Genomic DNA, 16487 nt, shown 5'->3' on the forward strand with positions numbered 1-16487 from the left:
AGCAGAAATATTCACCAGCTCACACTCACATGTGAATGAGATGTATTTTTCCGGTCCCCTCACACACATCAGGGACCTGGAGGTCAGACCAGTGATGTTGTGTGAAAACCAGTCACAGGTTCAGACCCAAATGCATTTACACCATCTCAATATTTGTCCTGTTGACATCACAAATGCATCATGGACACATTTAGACTCTTTTTTTTTTTTTTTTTTTGGAGTAAATGTATTCTGATGTGGCCAAGATGAAGTGCAAATGATAATGGATCCAGTGTGTGTGTGTGTGTGTTAGATTCAAGCAGGTGCAGGCCAGTCTCTGTGAGTGTTTGATTTGAGTAAATTCTGGGTTTTTTGGCACAAAATGAAGACGTTACCTCTCAGACAGAGGAGTGAAACTGTAAGAGCTGGAGAGGAGGGATGATTAGTGCAGCTGAGAGCACTCAGAGTGTGTGTGGACGTGTGCAGGTGGTGAGTGTGCATGGAGCTGAAGTAAAATTAAAATGAAGACTCCAACCGAGCTCTGAAACCACGTTGTTGATGAAGAATAGAAAAATTCTCATAGTCAGATCTGAATGAGACTGCAAGGCCGCAAACTTCAGTGACAACATGTAAGTGATCAGTTTTTATGAACTGGTGCTGCCTCTGAAAAACTCACATCAATAATCAAGTGTCTGCTGTTTTTCACTCTTAACTACTTCATTATTTTGTATTTTTTATATTTATTTATTTATTGAGAAGCAATTAGGCAAAAATAGTTATGTTATAATTTTTGCTTGGCTGCGAAGAAGATTGAATCAATCCACAGTGATGATGACAACACACACTCAAAATATGAAAATATTAGGAAAAACGATTAGTCACTGGGTCCATGCAGGTGGAGGAGAAATTGAAACGATGGTCCCTGCCTTATCATAGGTGGAGTTAAAGTAACATTGCGGAGTTTTTCGGCCTTAAAATAATGTTTCCAGACTCATTGCAATGGTAGAAAAATGGTTAATAGGATGAATGGTGCTGCCGCTGCAGCCTGAGCCGGGTCGCGTCGGCTGAAACTGCACTATGTAACTTCCCTGCACGGGTACAAAACACCGCCCCCCCTCCTCCCCCCTCCCCTCTGCGTCGAGGGAGGGACGTGGTGGGTAAAAGCGAAACTTACGGTTCCCCTCCGGTCGTCATCGCCGTCGCTTTAATTATGAAAAAAACTGAAATTTATTTTGAGTAAAACAAAAACAAAACACAATTCACTTCAAAAATCTGGATTAAAATCATGATCAAAACTAAACTGTAATCCAGTTATTTGGTTCTTAATTACTTTGAGACAATAAGAAGATTATTTAGCTCTGTGGTAAACTGCAGTGAACAGTGTTTGTGCTCAGGGGGAAAAATCTATTAAAAAACAACCAGATGCTATTTGAAGTTATAGATTTAAGACAATTAATAAAGAAACAGAGGCTGTATAATGTTTTGGCTGTTTGCAATGTGTTTGTTTCTTTATTTGTTACACTCTGATGCTCACTAAGATAAATGCTCAGCAGCAAAGTATTTTCTTCTGCGTTATATACTGACATCTTTGAAAAAGAGATTGTTAAATCTCAATGGATCCTTCCTGGATAAATAAAAAAATAATAATAATATGGTGTGTGTGTGTGTGTGTGTTACATCCTATTTCTTTATTCTACCAGATAAAATGCAGGTTTTCATATTTTCCACAAAGTGACCTACGACCTTCAGTGCTTCATCTGCTTTCAACACTCTGCACGTTGAACATATTCTTCTAAATACATAAAATGCATAAAATGAATTCCTCTCCAGTGCCTTTATTATCATTATTCAGCTGTAAACATGAAGAGTATTCAATCATAAAAGCAATGTAAAACATCTCCGCCGCCACATTAAAGCATTTCTTTCTTTCTTCCTTTTCTTTTAAACAACCTTTAAAAACAACGGCCTTCACACTCACACCAATTCTTATCTGCCATTGCCATAAAAGTGAAAGGATGACATGTGGGTTGTCATGGCGCTGTCTGGATGGATGATAGGAACATTACATTGGGGGTTGAGGAAGGTCACAGTGTTGTTGGAGACATGAGTGATGTTCTTCCCTGCTCACTCTAACCAGGACCTGTCCAACTTGTCCTGCAGAACCAGAACCAGAACCAGAACCATGGAGCAGCCAGAGGAACCGCTGGTGCCACGATCCAGACCTGAAGCTCTCAGGATGGAAGCGCCTGGTTATTGTACGACTATAGGTGTTTGTGCAGCCAGGTGGTAAATGTATTCATAGAAAAAATCTCCACTTAGTTGATTGAATGTTAATTTGTGTGTTATTTTCATGTGAAATTGTTTTGTTGCTTAAAATAAAGAAGGCTGAAAGGGTTTCACTTCCTGTTGACTTCACCAGCACAGAGGTTCCATCATGTGAAGATGTAAAGGTGGAAGACGGAACTTATTATATGCACAAGCAAAAATAATTTTAATGCCAAAGGAAAGAAAATTTATTGCACACATTGTTTTTGTTTTTTGTCACTGGGGCGACAGATTTAATCCTGGTTTAAAGAGTAATGCAGGATTTGTATCTTAAAGGATCCATCACCTGAAAATCACTTTTTTTCAGGTTATTGCATGTATAACTCGATCTTCTCTGTCACTGACAATAGCTGACATGTTTTCCGGGCAAAAAACTTCACTCTCGCCTCCTCCCCCCTAAATTCACCGGCAGTTGAAAAAAACGCGATTTTTGATTGGTCTTCTCGTTGACGTCACCGAGAAGCCGAGGATCAGGAGAGGGAGGGGGGACTATCCCCCCGCACGCCGTACGCAGCAGCCGGCAGCGGTAGTGGTAGTAGCTGTGAAACAGGCTAAAAGCTGTTTTATTTCCTGCTGTAGCGCTGTTATTACGTCACTTTATTAAGTTTTAATATTTTTTGATGCGAGAAAGTAACCGTCTCGATCCAAATAACGGCTGTTTAGAAGTTCGCTCTGATGTTTTTCGGAGAGAGTGAAACTCCACCTGTGGAGCAACGACCGGGACATCACAGAGGCAGCAGCCGGTCTGCTGACGTGCTCGGCCGGCCACAACTACGTCGACACCGCGGCGGACAACACGTTCGTTAATTAACTTACCCGCAGGCTTTTAGAGGTTTACCATCGGCTGGTTAACTTCTTTTTGGGATGTAAATGCTTGTCTCATTGATGAAATCTAACAATTGTGGCAGTTTGTTTGAATGAAAAGTGAAGCTTCCTGTGTGTACTGGACAGAGGAGTGGCGCTGCCTGGGGGCTCTGTATGTACAGAAATCACCACATTAACGTCAATAAATACATGTTTTACAATGAACCGATCAGCCTGCATTACATTTTATTTATTTATATATCCACCTTTTTCTGAACGTCAAAAACGTAAGCCGGTTTTGCTCTTCCGGTGGAATTTTATATTTACGTTTCCATGGTTTCAGTAGTCGCGGTAAATGCATGGAATTTTTTTTTTTTCAATGACAATCTGTAGAACAAGATCGCGTGTTTTTCTCGCGAGAGCAAAATTGGGTACACAAATACGGATAAATAAAGGTGAATGTTGCATATTATTTCTCAAAAATGTGCATTTAAGACCCTTTCAACACCTAAAACCAATATAAACACCAGGTGATGGATCCTTTAACTATGCTACATTTGTACCTTAATTAAACATCTTTGGAGTAATTGTGATAGTTTACTAAATGGCTTGACTTGTTCCAGGGAGAATGGAGGCTCAGAGTCTGTCTGAAATTTCCTGTGGTGTTTGCATCATTATGGAAACACTTTACACTCCAGGTTTATGGTTGTGAATTTATATTTTTATTTTATGTGTTTTTGTTAATAAATAAAAACTAAATGCTGTATTTTGCCATTGTCATTTATCATCATTTGTAAAACACATTTAATTGTGTCAGCGGATATTCAGCATTTTTAATATTTTGCTCACTCCATTCATACAGTATCAATAAGAAAAATTACAATATATATATATGTAATTTGTTATATTAAAGTAATTATGTATATTTTAGTGTAAGTATTATACAGCCATAAATACTGTATTAATTTTCTAAAAGTTTCTAAAACAGTTCCAAAAACTTTTTTGTGGAGGAAAAAAAAAGAATGATGAAGAACAAAAAGAGGATGAGACACGTTTAAGTCTCTCATTCAGAATCACACACGTCACATTTTAACCCTCGTACTTTTTAAACGTCTGCAGTTTCCAACACTGATTTTCAGTCTGAAGCCCAGAGACATAAAATCTACTGATTACTCTGGATTCATTATCCTCCTCCTCACATCACATCACATCGACCTTCTCGGCCTCCAGAACTCCACAGAACCAGAAGCTTCAGCTGTGAAGGTTTAATGAGCCGGACTCAGAACAAAACGAAAAGAGAGGAAACCACCCGCTGTAATCTCTCCATACTCGAAACCCGTGATCATTCATCCCTGTGGGAAAAAAAGAGAGCTGGAGGTGTCGGTAGGCTGTGTGGTCTGATTGCAGAAGCGGGATGTGAAATCTCTAATCACGACAAAGGCAATAGCTGTTAAATTAATCCGATGGATTAATTTCACCCATGGTGAGTCTGATCTCTGATACTGAAGTCAGATTTAATTAAAAAAACACAACTTGGAGAAGGAAAAAAGTTGTTTCAGGAAACAAGATGATGTATTAAGCTGAAAATCAAGGTGCATTGTGTGTGTATGTGTTGTCACTGCAGAGGACAGTGAGTCTGACAGATGTGAATCTTTTCGATGAATCCCCTGAAGACGCCGATTAAACTCCCAATAACGAAGTCAAGGTTACAGATGAGTCATGAGGTTCTGCTGAGTCAGGTAAAAACAGACACACTACAGGTGTCCCAGATCAACCAATCAGCTGCAAGGGAGAGTGATGAGTCAGCAAAATGATCAGAATCTGAAAGATAAATGATCTGAACCCACCCCCCAGATAAACTCATGTTGTTTGTATAATGTCTCAAATATGATAATTAAAGCAGAAGTAAGTGGAATTTTTGTGTTAATATAAGTCTTAAATAGTTATATCTTCCGACGGCAATCACTTACATAGAGTGTTTGGTCTGAAACACGGGTCTCTCAGTCACTCTGCTCTGCTCTGAGCCCAGGAGAAAACATTTCCTGTATCCTACAAGTTTTATCCAAAGAGGAGAGAGAACGGCATGAAGGGCTATATGTGCAGCCAAGGGATGCGCGTGAATGTGGTGACTTATAGGGACGAGGACCAATAGATCCATGACGAGGGCGGGGGCTGCTAACTCCATCGGCTGACAAGAAGTTATGGTGCGTTCAAGGCAGCCCGTAACTCGTGTTTGTCCGACCTGTGAAGTCGTACCAGTTCGATCTGGTACGACTTCACGGGTCAGAAGTTACGAGTGGCCGTTATAGTGCACTTTCACAGGTAAAACAGGTCGGAAAAACACGAGTTACGGGTTGCCTGGAACGCTACAAAGTTGTAAGTCGTGACTTGAAGCTGTTACTTACGGTTTCAAAAGCCTGCCTGGAACGCAGCATTAGCCAAAACGACCGGATCGCTTACTTCTGCTTTACTTTTTTTGGTTCACAAATTCCTGGCGACTCATCAATCAAGATGCGCCAGCTCAGATATTTTCAAATGCTGCATTTTATTTGAACTTGATTTATATTCGAGAAAGTGAAAGTAAAGAATACAGTTTTTTAAGATTGTGTGTGGTGTTTTTAATTATGATTTTAAAAAGAATAATAATAAGTTTTTAAAAAAAAAGTTTTTATCAGTACTTTTTTTTAGTCCCAGGTGCATCTCTGTGTTGTCTGCTGTGTTGTCTGCTGCTCCACTGTGTTGGAGATGTTTTATGCAGCTCCACCTCCACTGTGTCGTCCTCAAATCTTACTCTGACGGTGGAGCAGTCGGAGGCTGTGTGGTCGTGCTCTGAATGAATCCGTCCCCTGTGGATGCAACAAGACAAACTAGACACACACATCACAGACTGCAGATGATCTGAAGCTGTCGTGCTCCTGTGCACATGAAACAGGATCAAACATCTCTGCTCTTGTCTGTCTGAAGAGTCGTGTTGTGGTGTTTGTGTCCACAGCACTAGGGGACATAGAGCTTGATGATTTTGTCGATGACTTCTCTTCTCCTTCTCCTCCACCTCCTCCTCCTCCTCCTCCTCCTCCTCCTCAGCTCCGTCTTTGTCTCCACCCAGAGCTCCGTCCGTCTGTCCAGCTTTGATAACATTTCTTTGTCTTTTGGCCTCGGTGAGGGGATTCGAACCTCTGTCACCTTTACACACACACACACACTGAAGCGAAAGCCAGCTGCGTGCTGTGTAGCCAGGTCTCTGCTGCAGGGAGATAGTCCTCAGTGTTTATAGCTGTCGGCCTCTGATGGATGACGGCGAACATGTAAAGTGGAGCTTGAACCAGAAAAGGTCAAATACCAGGACGCCGTCGTAAACTGAGCTTCAACTGTCATGTATGTGTGTGTGTAGTGTGTGTGTGTGTGTGTGTGTGTGTCTGACTCATCTCATGGCCTTTGTTTTCTAGTGTCAGTGAGGATGCGTGTGTGTTCATTGTTGTTGTTTGCACACACAGTGGAGGACGTTTCCGTTTCAGATTCATTTTCTGTTTCATTTTTTCAGCTGCAATTTAATTCTGCTCATTCAGCAGGACGTGGAGATCTCACCGTCTGTCACATTCAAACCTGTCCCCCTGCAAACAACAGCAGGTGGGAACCAGAGAGGTTGTACATGACACAGCCTGTGTGTTGGAGTCTGGATGTTCAGGTCCAAACTTCCACTTACTGTATCATCTGCAAAATAAATATTGCACCCACACCTTTTCTATATTAAATAATTAAATACTGCAACTGACAATTAAATTATATAATAGAGACAAAGAAGTAGTATAAACTCCAATAATATTGCACCACTCAAACTTGTAATTAAAATAATAGAAATGTGCAATAATCAAGGTTATAATTATAAATGAGCAATTATTATTGCTCTTATTGTTCATATTTTATTATAATTAAATATCAACCTGTCATCAGCTAAACTGAATCCCCACTGAGCCCTGAGGCTGAGGACTGTTTTAACTGTGCAGGAGGTGAATTAATGAACAAAAACAATTCATGACGTTAATTTTTGAAAACATTGCTGCACTTTAACCCGTTGAGTCCCGAGGCCTCTGAAGCCTCAGAGGAAACCTGATGTTCACTAAGACCTTTATTTCTCAACTCTCAACTCAGACGGAAGCATGAAAAAAAACTAATTTGAGAGTGAAGCCTTTGACTGGTTTTGCTGTAGATATGATCTTAAAAATCTTTTCTTTAGTGCAGTTATTTTTGTCAGATGAAAACAACACGTCCATATTCAAAGACGTCCAGCGGCTGAGAAACGGATGAGTGACATTTACTGTCCTGAGACTGAAGGTATAAATACAAAGTTGAATGAATCAGCTTTAACCTTTAGAAAACAGAGACACTTCCTCTCTGTCTGTGGTGAGAGCATTTCCATTTATATAGAGATATCATCACCTGCCCTCATTATTAACTAAGACCCAGCTCCATGTTTCTTTTAACAGCTGCAGACACAAAGACAAAGAGCTCTGAAAACATTCGACATGAGGCCCGGAGCAGATCACAGGCGACTCCTCAGACTCTGAAGTCAAAAGTGATCCTCCCTCTTTCCTCTCCGACGTGTGAACCTTAAGTGTTCGACTGATGAGGCTTCACTCTGTGGAATCTGTCTCCGGCGTCTCGCCCTCTTCCTTATTAACCTGCTGCTTTGTGCACGTTCAACGTCAAAGGACGGCTCATCCTGTCTCCCTGCAGACGGGATAAACCCTCTAATCTTCCAGCTCCTTCTCTCCACCTCTCCTCTTACATTTACGAAGATTTGTGCCATGAAAACACCCCATGCAGATCCAATTTAAAGTAGGAACTCTTCACTTTTTCTTTTTTATTCTTTTATTTGCAAAAGTGGTGTAAAACATTTGAAGGGATAGTTCAACATTTTGGCAAATTGGCCCATTGCCATAATCCCTATAGTCATAGCAGTAGGTTTGTTACCTTTAATTGTTGGTGCAAGCTGTTATTAGAATGGTGGAGCAGAGCCGCGAGCTGCTCAGAGCTACGCTACGGAGGCTAATGGGATTTCTTGGTTTCCCTCATCAAAATCATCAAATACACAATCCAACAACTCCAAAACGCTCTAGTGGACAAGTTGTGACCTGCACATTCACCACGCTATGAGATAATAACAGAACGTTACGAGACAGAGTTGTTTTAGAAGTAAATACAGAGACTGCTTGCTGAAAAACTGTCCCTGAAGGCAATGCGCATCAGCAGTTTTGCATGAATTTACCTCTAAAACCACATAACGTTCTGTTATTATCTCATAGCATGATGAATGTGCAGGTCACAACTTGTCCACCAGAGCGTTTTGGAGTTGTTGTTTAAAGGTAACAAACCTACTGCTATGACTATAGGGATTATGGCAATGGGCCAATTTGCCAAAAAATGTTGAACTATCCCTTTAAAGGATGAATAAAACATGAGACATTTGCAGAAAAAGCAGAGTAATAAAAACAGCACATTAAAGCAAAGTAGAAAACTGTTTCAATTTTAATCAGCCTCATAATTGAAGTCATTTAAAGCAGAAGTGAGTGATCCGGTCGTTTTCGCTAATGCTGCGTTCCAGGCAGGCTTTTGAAATCGTAAATTACAGCTTCAAGTCACAACTTACGACTTTGTAGCGTTTCAGGCAACCCACTCGTGTTTCTCCGACCTGTTTTACCGGTGAAAGTCACTATAACGGCCACTCGTAACTTCCGACCGGTGAACTCGTACCAGATCGAACTGGTACCACTTCACGGTCGGAAAAATACGAGTTTCATTGAACGCACCATAACAGTCCTCGTCGCTACGTCACCACATTCACGGCGTTCCTTGGCTGCACACACAGCCCTGCATGCCGTTCTCTCTCCTCATTGGATAAAAACTGTAGGATACGATAAATGTTTTCTCCTCGGCTCAGAGCAGAGCAGAGGGACTGAGAGACCCGGGTTTCAGTCCAAACACTCTATGTAAGTGATTGCTGTCGGAAGATATAACTATTTAAGACTTATATTAACACAAATATATCACTCACTTCTGCTTTAAGAGTCAAATCTGCTGATACAGTTTTTTCGTTAATGGGGTTCTTTTTTTCAAAATCTTGTGAAAATATCTGAGTCTGTGGGCCCTAGTTTCTTGGCTCAGCGCAGGTGGCGCACGGTAACGCAGCTGGTTTAATGCAAGTTTCGACCAGCGCAGCCTAGCGCAAAGTCAGATTGGAAGATTGGCAGATCGCGCTGCGCTGAGATAGGCGTGGCCGCGCAGCAGGGGGAGGCGTCACAGATTCAGCTTGGTGCAGTGGAAGTTTTGTGCGAAAATGTCCCGCCGAGGTTGCGCTGAAAGCTCGCCACCTCAAACCAGGTCTACTCTCAGCGCAGGGCGAAGCGCAGCAGGTGCAGTGGAAGTTTGACTGACTGACCTGCAGTGCACACACGTCACCAAGACCTCACAGGCAGATCTCCACAGTTCCAGGCACATTTCAATGCAATAAATATCCACAATAACCACTATTTAATGCAACTAATGGAATCAACACGTGAATTTATATCTATATAGATTGTCCCGTCACATCTGACTTCAGATCAAAGCAGAGATCAAAGGCTGTCGGTGCGTAATGGAAACTCCACCTGAATTAACACAGCAGGGACGAACTGGCACTGAAAAGCAGCTGTGGATGTCCCAAGCAGGACTGAGGGTGGATGACTGCATGTCGCGGCCGTGTTGAGATACCACTCTGCCCTTGTGATGATCGCTTTATTTATTTATTTACTTATTAATTCATTAGCGCGAGTGACCGCATCACGCAGCCGTAATGAAAAACAAAACACAAATCTTCATCTCTCTTAGTCCACCACAACAGCCTCGGTATCAGATAGTCAGTATATAGCCTACTACAGTATACTCAGTGTGACAGTTGAGGTTCCTGTCACTATGCCTCCAATTGATCATGTGCCCTGGCTACTTGGCTGGCAAGCGCGCGTGACTCTTACCCGGGAGGTGTGGGTTCAATCCCCGCCCGGGCCCTCTTCACCTTGCCACATTCTGGCGTTGTTGGCAGGATCCATGTAGCACTAGGGGTGGGTCCATGGATTCCTAATGTGTGGCAGCCTGCGCGGAAGCACGAGGACGTGCTTGTGAAAAGAGGGGGAGAGATTGTGATTACACCTCTCATCTTGCTTACACAGGGTTTGAATAAATGTGAGTTTCTTTATTAGTTTATTAGTTGTTGTTTCTTACACTGGGCAGCCGTTCTCAGTATATCAGATCAAACCTGATTAAGGATATTAGTAAACTCATTATTGGTCACTCTGAGCTCGGACCTCCGGACCAAAACAGCTGTTTCCTCCTGGGAGAGGTTCGGCCTCTGGCGTCGCTGTCTCCTCCGTCCATGTCCAAGTATAAAATGACAAACTTGCAGCGCGCATCACCCGCCGTGCAGTTAAAGGTGAGGAGAGGAGCTCATTTGATTGGTGAAGATCTGACTCGGCTGTGACAAACCCACTCCACGCCTTTCTCTCCTCCTCCTGTCTCCCTCCCGCCCTGTCTCCTCCCTCTTCACCGTTTGCGCCGGTAGGAGGGACGAGGGGAGGGCTTGCGCTGGTCTAAGTCTGACTGCGCGGCCCACCAGACTTGCGAAATGGACCTGGGCCACACCCCGTTGACGTGGCGAAGCTGCGCTGAGGTTAGACTTCACCTGGTCAAAGAAACTAGGGCCCTGAGTCTTAAAAACAAAGTGTTTTCTTGGTTATTAAACAATGAGATGATGATTTGGCATCATGAATACACTAGTGTGGTAGAAGATGGTACAAGGTGTGCATTTTCAGGCGTGTCTTGCATCTTTAGTTCAGTTTACACTTGTGAAAGTGAGACCGAAATTGGGTCTCACTTATGAACATTATTGATCACTTGTTCAGACTCAGTATAATAACAGGCTTAATCACTCAGTTAAGAAAAGGTCATGACTTGGGTTTAAGTCCTTCCTTCTCAACACGCTGCTGCTGCTGCTGCTGCTGATGATGATGATGATGACCATTGCTGTCATTGTCACAACAATATTAACGTAGCCTAGTTATATCTCCTCACAGGTGTGAAGTCTCCGCCATTTCAGCCAATCAAATGCCATCAATCGCCTTGGATTCGCAGCCTGTGGGAGGTCACATTTGAGAAGTAAAAAAAAAAAAAAATGATTTGACTCTTTAAAAAGCTCCAAATACTAAACTGGGAGGACATATTGTTGTTATTGTTCTCAGTCATTATTATCAATCTGCTTGTCTGTGTCTGTTTTAATCATCAGTCTATTTTACAGGGTGGCATCATGTGAGTCATTTCCTAAAAAAGCCCAAACAGGGACAAGCTCTGCTAATTAGCCCCCTGACTGTGGAGCTGTATACACTGCATCAGTTAAACTCTATAATTAGACGTGACGGTGCCGACATTGTATTGTCCCTGATAAATAAACTCATAAATAAACAATAATGAGACTTCACTCCAAACATAATGAGAATATGTTCATTGGAGTATCAGGAGAGACAACTCTGTCCTCTTCTAAAGGGACGTGTCTCTTTTGTCTGAACACAAACCTGCCACTTGAACCCTCAGGTGTGTGGGGAGGACAGTGTTGTATGAACGTCACCTGGCTCCAGACATGAGGGACGCCGGCAGCAGCAGGAGGGAGGGAGGGAGGCTGCTTTATTGCCTCACCTTCGTCTGTCATCATCCTCTCATCACCTCAGTCAGATGCAATGACCTGGGAATGCTCCAGGGTGCTGCCGAAAATACCACAACCCCTTTTAACTTCACTTTTTGAGTCTTTGCTCCTTTTTTTCTGTATTTTTTTATTTATTTATTAGCATTTGTCATGTTACTTTTCACTTTGCTCCATTTCCTTCTTATTTTCCTTTGTGCTCTTATACTAATAGTGCTGTCTTTGATCCTTTCATCTCTGCTTTGTGATCCACTCCAGTTTTTCCTGCTCTTTACGTTTCCTGACGTTTTTCTGTGCAAATGTTCATCAAAGCTCTTTTGGCCGGTCGCTCCCTCTGCACCTGGAAACATCACAACATTGTTAGTGCTTTTCGATCAGTTCATTGATTTGCACGCCTAAATAAAAATACAACAGTGTTTCCTTCTAGGACTGAGAGGACAGCATCAACATTAACAGTATTAATGAAAGATAAGATAATCCTGTGTTCATCCAACAATGGAGGAAATTTACAGTGCTGCAGCAGACAACTGTTGATAAATAAAAAGAACAATTATTCCTAAGAAAGATGAGTCACAAATTTCTGCAAAATGTTACGACTGTCGGGTAAATGATAACGTCACTCGCTCCAGCCATTTTCTCTCGAATAATATGACTCTATACATTTCCAGGATTTAACAGGGAACAGCTGACAGCCTGCAGTAGTCATCGCCATCCATTGGTCTTCTCTTTAAACCTTTCACTCAGGGGAACTATACCACTGGTTTCTCAGGGGGTGGGTGTGGTAGTGACAGCGTGTCCTCTTCCCACATGTGGTATTTCGTGGCATCCACATTTTTTCATTTTTCCCAGTGAACTTGTCCCAGGGGGGTGAGGGTGGGGGACCCAGCTGTTGATAAATGACCCTAATATGTTGTTGAGGTTTTGTGACTTGGACAGTTTTACATCTGTGTAGATGGCATCAAACATGTGGATCGGATGGGGCCAGATGGTTTTGTGGTTCAGTGAGTTAGGGTGCTTCAACAGCGTGGCCATGTAGAGGGAGTTCAGGACAAACAGCAGGCGAAACACTAAACAGTTAGCGTGTATTTCATATAACCAATTTTCCCACAGCGGTTTCTGTAGAAATACGGGAGATGTGGGAGTGATTTCAAAGAGTGAAAGAACAAAGTATCACACGTGAATCAGAGAAAATCAAGAAGAGGACAAAACCAAGAACTCACAAGAAGCAGGAAAGGAGGGGAACAGCACAGGGAGGAAGACGAGCAAGATGAGGTGATAGACTGGAGGGGTGTATATATGTATACATTGACACTGGGGAGCCAGTGAGACAGGTACAACACATTAGGGCGGGGCAGGTGTTGCTGAAAGCAGAAAAAAACACTCAACCTTTTTGAAGTGAATTTGACTGACAGTATTGTTTAAGACACAACTTATTTTGTCTTTAGGCAACGTGACTCATTTAGTACTGCTTACCACAAAAACCAGACAAGATACACTGCCATTTATACAACTTAACCTACATCTTGTTGGTCATAACATGGGATCCAGACTGTGTGACATTTGCATCATAACTATTAAAGGGATATTCTGGTGCAAGTTTAACCCCTGGACTAACGCACCATGAGACCGAGGAGAGCCCCCCTTGGAGAGATCAAAGTTTGCCGACTGCAAACTTCTTTAATCGTAGCGATTTCAGCACAGACAGCCAGATAGCAAAACACTGCTGTCTATTTCTCCACCAGCCAACCGTGATCGAAAGAGCCACTCATAGCCACATAATGCTCAGTGCAGCACCAAACTTTGTACAAAAAAAAAGATGTCACTGCAGCTGTGGTCTTGACTGGTCTTGACAAGAAATCTGGAGTCCAGCTTCGAGACTGAGACCAAGACCTTGATAATGCGGTGCACAACGATATGTTGCAGAAATAACAGCAAAGTGTTTGCACTGTGCACTCAGCACCAGACACCAAAACGCTGCCCACTTACATGAGCACATGGTGTATCGCCTGTACATGTTATGTGTACAACACCAGTCATTTGTCTGATGTGTGCTGCTGTTGCATAACAATGAAATATTGATGGGAAATGATGTTTTGTAGCTCACAGTGAAGCTGTGGTGCTCTAATGCATAACGTGTCACTGAACTCCCACGTCTCTCTCATGTAGCAGATCTGTCCTCCACATCTGCTCCAGCCCAATAAAATCAGCAGAGTTCACTGTTAAATGCCTGGTTTATTGTTGTGTTTCTTTTTTTTTTTCCTGCAGACTGGTGAGTCATGGCGCTGGCAGAGGAGCAGCAATGACATTTATGTCGTGAATCAGGTGGAGAGAGCCAGACAGAAAAATCTAAAGTTGGACTTCTCACTTAATTGAATTGAGTCTCCTATGTGGAGACGGGGATGATGCAGATGTAGAAGGATTTGTTTCAGTTCCTGTTTGTCACATGTGTGTGTTTTGTACATATTTATTTATTCTGGATGCCTAGCTGTACAGCTTTGCTGGTGTGAATGTGCTGTGTGTGTGTGCTCCTCCTGCCTTGTTTACTTGTGTGTGTACAGGCATCTTGCTGCGTGCACATGACTGTCAGTTTGCTGGCACTGCAAGAACATGTCATGTGTGTCGAGTAAATCAGAGTAATTCAGCTGCCTGATTCACTTAACACACATCAGTCAGTAGGTTGTGTTGTCATCCATGAGAGGAGGAAAGGGAAGGGAAGGGAAGGGGACGCCGGCAGTGTGTGACAGTTACACAACCTTTGAGACGACTCGTTGGCATCTCTGAAAACAAGACTGGCTGATTCAGATCTGAATAAAAGGTTTTCTGTCTTCATTGTCAAAGGACTACTCCATTGATTAAGAGTGCAAGTAGCTCCAAACCATCTAATATAAAGCACATGCATCATGTTTCCATCAATCATGTGAGTGTTACAGGTCAGAAATAAACAGTGAAGATGTGAGACTGCTGGTTTCTTGTCCTCTGCCACATTTAATTAACATTGGGTTAATAAAGCATTTTGTAGATATACTGCTAAATGTCAACAACATATGCAGGTTTAGAAAATAACATAACTAAGCCAACAATGCCTTTTTGTAGGATAAACATTATGAGAACTGCATGACTGCATTTCTGGTTCCAAAGCCTACTAAAGTGTAGCAATGAGACTTCATGACAGGGGTGTGTCTGTGTGTGTTTTTTACATGTAGCCTACAATATTTTCCATTCACATTTTTTCCAATTTGTTGTATTAGGCTAACTCAATTTAACACTTTGTCTTTCAGCCAACATTTGTGTTTTGTTCTTCCTGAATTACTTTGAACTCATAAACTCCTGGGATGAGGTAAATGGGAGTTTAAAGGTGTACAGAAATGGCCGTTTGTCCTGTTTGTCGCGCCGAGTTGTCACGAGCTGCAACACGAGTTTACCCGAGTAAGGAAAACGAATTTGATTGGTCGTTATCGAGCGGGCGGGATATTCAAAGCTTGGGGCGAGCCCGAGCTCCGTGTGTGTGTGCGTGTCTCAGACGTTGAATGACGGATTACGGATCCAATATCAGTGGCTGGTGAATCGTGTACAGGCTGACGTATAATCCGTGCGCCTGCATTATCCAATGCGAAAAAAAAAATACACACTTTCATCCCGGATTTACTCAAAAATAGAATTTTGCACAAAGTTTGGCCTACAACGTCTGAAAGATGAGTTATTACATTAATTTTATCACCCAAAGTGGGCTCAAATTCAATTTTCTTTTCTGTACACCTTTAAGCACATGGGCGCTTTATCTTAATAAACAAATAAACAAATAAACACACATACCTGATGCTGACTGCTAGTCATACATTCTGGCTTGGATGTAGTCTACATACGTCTGTGGTCAACTCACATCATGATGACCGGATGTGTGATGTAGGCTATATCAACGGGAAGAAAACAGAGACATTTTTTAAATAGCAGAAACATGGGATCATTTCTGGACAGTACAAAGGAAACCAAATGACGTTTTCTCAAAAATCTGGACAAATTGTGTCTTGGGAGATTTTTTTCCTCAGGACAGCCAATGAAAAAAAGAACAATTCTGGGAAAAACGGGACGGGTGGCAACTCTAGTCAGGGCTGCATCATGCACATCATCACATAGGCCTAAATACAGTGTAAAAAAAAATCCATTATTACAAAAAAAAACAAAAAAAAAAAACAACCTGCACAAAGGATTAATTTTCTGTGTGAACATGAATGGCAAATGGATGCTGAGAGGACAAATGAGTAGAAGAAACACTGGTCAGATAATAGGCTAACCAACCATATCCAGCTGCTGAGACACAGCAGAGCACATCTGGAACCTGCTGGCCCTGATGTTGAGATTCCCACATGCAGCAAATGTTCCTGTTGCCGGTAAAAGGGAGGGAACGGCTGGTTTTCTAAAGCAGCTTTGTAATTTGAGACATTTTGTGAGAGCTTCAGACAGTTCTACACCTGCATTAAAGATCGACACAAACTCTCAGTAGCCTACCTCAGATGACACTTTAGTTTTTCTAAATTCTTGACCATTTGTGCATGATTTAGACCCCTGAATGTTGCCTGTGAATGCAGCACAGGCAACTTGTTTAGGGTGTTGTTGGCATTCAGCATTTGTTAATAGAGGATGATAAGGGTTAAATTTA

This window comes from Trachurus trachurus (assembly GCF_905171665.1).
Source record: "Trachurus trachurus genome assembly, chromosome: 10".
NCBI lineage: Eukaryota > Metazoa > Chordata > Actinopteri > Carangiformes > Carangidae > Trachurus > Trachurus trachurus.